This window comes from Micropterus dolomieu, linkage group LG07 (assembly GCF_021292245.1).
Source record: "Micropterus dolomieu isolate WLL.071019.BEF.003 ecotype Adirondacks linkage group LG07, ASM2129224v1, whole genome shotgun sequence".
Taxonomy (NCBI): Eukaryota; Metazoa; Chordata; class Actinopteri; order Centrarchiformes; family Centrarchidae; genus Micropterus; species Micropterus dolomieu.
The window spans coordinates 22,612,856-22,619,793 of NC_060156.1; the positions used below are offsets into that span (position 1 = coordinate 22,612,856).

Here is a 6,938-nt window from a genome sequence, read left to right on the forward strand (position 1 = left end):
AAATAACACAGGTCTGCTCTGTTCAGCAGCCCACTACCTCGTAAACCTGGATGTCAGGGTGTGTGTGTGTGTGTGTGTGTGTGTGTGTGTGTGTCCCTTCATTCAGTGAAACCAGAGGCTCTCTCCCAAGCGGATACAGCTTCCAGGTCACCATTCATGCAGAAAGAAACTCTGCTCGTTGTGCACATTACAGTCTTTCATCTCTCTCTCTTGTTTTGTCCAAATCAATCTCAACACACTATTGCATTTTACACACACTTTTAGAGCATCCTGGCTCCTCCTCCTCTGCATTCCTCTCCCCTTTAACAGCCCTGCAGGTGTGGTTGGTTTGGGTATCATTCAGAGTTGATAGAATATTACTGTACTTCTCTTTTTCAATTCTGACTTAAGTTATGATGTGTGGCAAACTGTTTAACTAAGACAATCTACAAAAGTATAGTGAAAGCACAAACCACGTTATTTTGGGCAATGAAAAGCAATATTTGTCAAAACAATAAAAGCTAGTTTGTGTCTCTGGTTAAAATCTAAAATAAAATAAAAATATAAATAGCCTCCATCTTGCTATGTATTTGTTGAATACTGGCTGGACATGCTACCATGCTCTGATTCTTGGGTATTACGACAGCAACTAGGACATCAACAGTGCTGCATTCTTACACCATGCCCCAAGAAACACAGAATGAAGCTGATCTGTGATTAGCAAAATCAGAAAGTGTGTTTCTTAACAAACCTTCATTTCTTATAAAGTTGGAACTGGTTCAGATTTTTAGAAACAATTCTTAATGACTTATTGATTGATTGTTTGACTTCTCCCTCAGTTGTTTCCTGCTGGAACTCACTTCTCTCTCTGTTGTCATCTTTAATTTTGAATTATTTTGCTTCCTGCTTGCTTTACTTTGTGGATCATATTTTGCTTCTTTTGTGGTTTAACCTTCATTTGTTTTATTGCCTCTATGAGCTCAGAGTTGACTGAGGAAATAAACTTTCATTGAGCAAGTGAACACTGTTTTGGTTGACGGGTTGAGGTTTTGCTCCTGAGGTGCTTGTGGTTGTGTGTGTTTCTGCTTGTGGTTTGGTTCAATCCTTGTAGGGTCCAAATATCTAAACAAAGAAAAAAACAAATCTACCTAACAGACAACAATGAGGGCATCCACGTTAAAAGTGTGTCTTCTTCAATTAAAGAAAATTTCATAGTTTGAGTTATGTGTCTGCAGAGACTACAAATTGTCCTACTTTAAGTGCCAGAGATGACATTCACAACTTCCAACAGCTGTTATAACAGCAGGAAACTGTACCAACTGCTTTGCTTGACAACAAGGCTCTACTTGTACACCAGATTCCTCATCGAGTGCAAGGAGAACAGTGTTTCAAACTGCACAAATAGCCTGTTGAGGGTGTGACCTTTGAACCCACAAACACAAACAATCCAAAACAATGCTGCCACTTTAAATTAAATTTTAATGCTGCTTTGGTGCCACTTAATGGACTTGAATGTTTAGCAGACGTAAGGCAGTGACTCTTTACTCGGGATCCCTTCCAACTGAAAGAGTTATAAGACAAAAAGAGGAATCTGCTTTCAAAACAAAGACCTAAAACATAGACCACAGACTACCTGACCTTGAAAACCCACAAACATTGCCATTTCGTGACAGTTTTTTCCCCCTTTCCATCTTTGTTAAGTAATCTTTTGAGGAGTCCAGCAACAGGATGGAGTATTCAGCATTATTAATATTAATCTGATTAATATGTACAATAAATATTCACTTGGCTAAACGGCTACAAAAAAAGTCAACCGGTTTTGACAGCTGTTAAAAGGAATGGAAATCTGAGATGAATGTCATCATCCAGTTTGATTTAGTAGGTTGATGTTCAGTGCTTTGCTCAAGGACACAGGACCGAATTTGGACGGAACACTACCTGTTGTGGAGGTTAAACCTGAGACCACCAGACTACTCTACGTATAGAGATGAATGGAAATATGAGTCCATGTCTTCTCTGTCAGAATACTTCGTAACCTAATTGACTTAACCTGCTGCATAATGTCACACGTTTCAGAAAAGCAGCACAGAAACGATAGAGATATGCAGATACATAAAATGAAAGTGAAAGAAAAACAGGAGAAGACGTGATAGTGAGAGACGGAAAGAGAAACTAGATAGTGTCTGTCAGTGAACCTGGCTGTGATGTGGGTTGTGAAACTAAGCGTTAGCGGGGGTGATGGCGCAATGGATAAGACAGATGCCTTTGGTGTGAAAGACCCTGGTTTAATCCCCCACTGTGACCCATCCACCAGTGTGTCCCTGAGCAAGACACTTAACCCCTCGTTGCTCCAGAGGCGTGCGACCTCTGACATGTATAGCAATTGTAAGTCGCTTTGGATAAAAGCGTCCGCTAAAAATGAATAAAAATAAATAAATGTTAGCACGCTGTATCTTTCAGAGCTGCAACTCGCAATTCATATTTATTATTGAGTAATCTGCAGATTATTTTCTTGACTAATCAATTAATATTGTATATAAAATGCCAAATATTATTTCAAACAATCCACAGTAACACAGGTTACCAGCATGTGTGACATTTGAGAGGCTGGAACAAGTGAATAGTTGGCATAATTGCTTTTAGAATGAAATGTCCATCAAACAAAGTTTAACAAAGAAATTACTTTACTATGGCTTTGTATTGTTAATTAATTAAATCGGAATTTTTATTTTTTATTTTACAGTCTGTGTTGTTTATTCAGATATTTACCATCATTTGTGCATGCGCATGAGGCATCAGCTTTTAGATCCCACTTCAATTAAATAATCCGAACCACTGATTTGAAACTGAATTGAGTGTTAAAATGATTACTAATACTGCACATTTTAATGTCCATTGCACTTCTGAGCAACTCCTGTTCAACTTCGACCTACTGTATTCATTGCTAATGCATGTATGCACTTTTATAATACAGTGAATGATTATAATGGATATTTCTGTTACATTCAATTTTGCTTCAGTCTTCTTTTATTTTGGGTTTAACCGGACTGAACATGTAACCACAGTTGATGGAACAAAAACACAAAAGATAAAAAAGGAACCAGTTTCAAAAATGTCCACTCAGCTTTAAATGTGCAAATGTAAACAGCAAATGACAAAAATAGGTAGATACAAATCTCCTCTATCAGGCTTAATTAACAAAATTTGCAACAACACAGTATGAAGAACTGACCAGCTGACATCACAACCACTTTCAGACAGTCTCACAGCAGCAGCTGGTGTGTGAAGAAATCCATTTGGCCAGCTTCAGATGCCGAATCTGAAGCCAATCTGGCAAATTACTTTCTCGATTAACGTGTCTGTTTGTTTCTGCAAAATGGTCTAAATTTGTTTTTGCATAAAGGAAACCATGACCTGTTTGTTTCCTGCCCTGAAACACCTACAATGCTGTAGATGTTGCTTTGTTGAAGGTCCCAGGTTGGGCTGCGTGTGCCTCTTTCCAAAATGTAAAGTTCATACATAATGATAAGCAGCAAGGACATATAAAATGGTTCATGTACTGGGCCATCACATGACTTGAAACTTTAGTTTTCTAAAATGGTAACCTAACATTTGTATTAAAAATAAACAGTTCATCTTTTTATTACTAATTGATATCATTTTAAAAGGTAACTCTGGGGCTCTGGTAGCCAACAGGAATGACTTTACCTGAATTTAAACCAGCACTAAGATTAAATAACAGACCACTAACAAGCTATATTATTCAGTAATTTACGTTAATGTGCACATGTGGCCAGAATAAAACAGCATTATTCTGCTCTGATCTGCAGCCATGAGATTATTCAACAGGTTACCAAAAATTGCGCTGCTGAGGGAAATCCAAAACCAGCCGTCAAACGTATCTCATGGCTGGTGCAGAGAGCCTCTTTCTCAAATGAGCTGTAATTTGGTCCCAGAGGAGGCGGAGTCAGGAGCAACAGGAGGATTTGAGCGACAGCGACAGCAGCCAATAAACTCACCCCCCTTGCTGTAATTAGGCCAATCAGAGAGTCCTAACTTCCCTGACGCCGACGGAGCATCTGTTATTGCCAGATGGACCGCTAGCATCATGTGTGGGAGCGTTAATGTCACTGTTTTCAGGACCGTTGTTTACGTGCAAACGCTGAACTTGCCAGTGTTACATGCGGTGTAAGTCGGCGCGGTTTCCAGGACTGAGGGTGAACTCACTTGAACTCACTCAGACTAACTTAGTTACACACCGTTTAGGAACAAGCACCAGCCTCTCTCGTGTACATTTGTGCTTTTGTATGTGTCAGACTGAAAGCGATTTGGTTGTCGTTTGGCTCAAAGGCACACATCAGTGTATGTCAGTGCCATGGATGCAGGCGCAGAAACAGCGGAATTTGAATCGACCACAGGTAGATTTCAGAGTCCCCTTACCACCACAAGCGAGTCCATGCATATCAACAAGGGCCAAAACCGCTTCACTGTGACAACGTGCTAATGACGTTTTTGCAGCTGCTGTTTGCAATATTGTTGCAGAAAGCAAGGCGCGTCGTCAGCAGCGGCAGGACTCGCTGCTAAAGTTGCAAACGGCGCAAAAAAACACCATTGTTTCCGCACTGAGCTTTACAAAAGAGCCGGAGAGCCCTCCAACATGAAAAACGCAAAGAGGACCTCAGTTAACCGCGGAATTCAACACCAGAGATGGGCATTTCGTCCAGGTGACAATGGTGATATGCTTAGCCTCGTTCTCAGCGGCATTAAAAACGCCAAAAGTGGATGCGCTCCCCTAATATGAGCGGCGGTTGCGAACCGCCGACAGGTCATTCTGGAAAGGAGCATCTAATTACCCTGACTACTAATGTCAGTCCTGCTCTGTTGCGTAACAGTTGAACTGACACACAGCACCGCAGCAAAGTGACACCAGTTCACTCACCCGTCCTCACGTCCTGAAAGGTCCAAGAACCCGGTTAGTGGTGAAGCCAAATTTGAGCCGCACGCCGCCTCTAGCCTGCCTGTCAAATCGGTGTGTGCTAAAAAAAAAGAAGTTAGAAGCGCTTCGGCTCATTAACGTGCCTGCGTAAAAACACCGCTACCCGCTCTCCAGCCCGGAGAGGAAAATAAATCCCCCCTCATTTGAACGGCTTAAAGGAAGGCAGGCACAGATGAAGGCGATCAAACTCACCTCTAACGCCTGGCTGCGCTGAGGATGTGTCCAACTGTCACCCTCTCCAGCTGGCAGCAGTACTTTATATATCCACAGCGAGTAAAAATAGAGCGTTTCACCTTCCCGTCCTCTGTGCTGTTTACCGGAGACGGTGCGTACCGAGGGTACACAAGCTTCAGTGGTGGAAACTCCTCCGCCAGGCTCCCACGACCGGAGAAGAGGTAGCCTACAGACAGTCAATATGGCTGACGAAGTTACCGTACCGAGGCGTGGTGAGCTGAGTCCTGCAGATTCACCCCCTCCCTCACCCCGTGACTGAAACTCCGCAGAGCAGCCTGCTGCCGGGTGTAAACCAGGGGTCCCAAACTTTATCATACCTAAAAAGGAGACGTTTTAAACCCCCGAGGACCTTCTAGTAAATGGGTTGAGTCACACTTTATTTCGGGGGAACGAACCAATATTACACTTAATGTATACCGCTTATAATGTGTCAGTGAACGTTTGTAAAGAAAGGCTACCTAGTGCCCAGTTAGGGTGAACTTTTGGTTTGATTTAGTGTAAGATCTGGTTTGAAAAGGTGCAGCAAAAGGCAAGCAATACTCTCCTGGACACTGATATTTTTTCCACTTGATAGTTAAATATAGTGTTATTTGGACCATGAAACCTCGCAACAAAGTAGCATCTAGAAGTGGTAACTTATGATCATTTATATCAAATATACATTAAGTTATGCCTCATGTTGCTGGGGAGTACAGGATATACAGGACGAGAATGATGGCATGAGCCCTTTCTCCCTCCCAGTTTTCTTTTCACCTTAACATCTGACTGCCTGTACAAACTGCAACCTTGAAGAAAAAAAGCTAAGTTGTGTGTGGCTGTAAAAATCAACATCCTCAAAGAACCATAAAGTTGTTTGGTAATTCTCAGACATGTACTTTAGGCCTTATATGATGATGTCTGATGCTCTTACCAGGAAAATGTATTGAACAAAACAATTATTTGCACTGATATTCACACTAGTAATGAAGCTCTTCTGTCTTGGAGAATAGTGTAAACACTATGCAGACTAAATTCAAGAGTCTATCCTGATAAATAATTTTATGTTTTACATTTATCTGATGCTTTTATCCAAAACAACTAACAATTGCTATACATGTCAGAGGATGCACGCCTCTGGGGCAACTAGGGGTTAAGTGTCTTGCTCAGGGACACAATGGTAAATGGGTCACAGTGGGGAATTGAACCAGGGTCTCTTCCACCAAAGGCATGTGTCTTATCCATTGCGCCATGACCACCCCTTTCACAGTTTGATGTCAGGGCGGGTCTAGTCTTGAGTGTTACAAAGTAATTTAGTAGACCATAGGCTGCCCATCTCCTGAAATAGCTCTCCATTCATTCCCCAGCACTACCTGTAAATGAATGTTTTATGAAAATAGCTATGTTGTGAAACAGAGTCCATGTGGTTTTGAGGAGGCGAGATGTGTCATCTTTGAGCTGTGAGTCACTAGCATGCAGCTCGCTTCAACCTGAAGTCATAATGAGAAAGACACACTGGACACCACCATCAGTGTGATCTGTTATCTGCTCTCTTAATAAGAGCCTGACTGATGCCGTTTTGGAGCCATTGCTGGTATCAATATTTAAGAACAATAACATTCTGATAACAATCTATTAGCAGAGGGGTGTCCTACTACATAAATAGAATATTACTGGATCTATCCGGTATTATTAATCCAGTAATATAACTGGATTATCTAGATTAAAAGGTTCACTCAAACATTTCTCTCTT

General features: G+C 41.4%; 1 protein-coding gene across 2 annotated transcripts in view; it reads right to left on the reverse strand.

Annotated features, from left to right (window-relative positions):
* Positions 1 to 5,471, reverse strand: part of LOC123974170 (radixin) — a 40,295-nt gene extending 34,824 nt beyond the window's left edge. The window contains exons 1-2 of one of the 2 annotated variants that reach the window (XM_046054659.1): positions 5,168 to 5,471; positions 4,919 to 5,015 (exon numbers count right to left, since the gene is read on the reverse strand). The gene's annotated coding sequence lies outside the window, so the exon portion shown is untranslated. The remainder of the gene's footprint in view (positions 1 to 4,918; positions 5,016 to 5,167) is intronic. The other variant, XM_046054660.1, reaches the window with a different exon arrangement.
* Between the last annotated feature and the right edge of the window lie 1,467 nt (positions 5,472 to 6,938).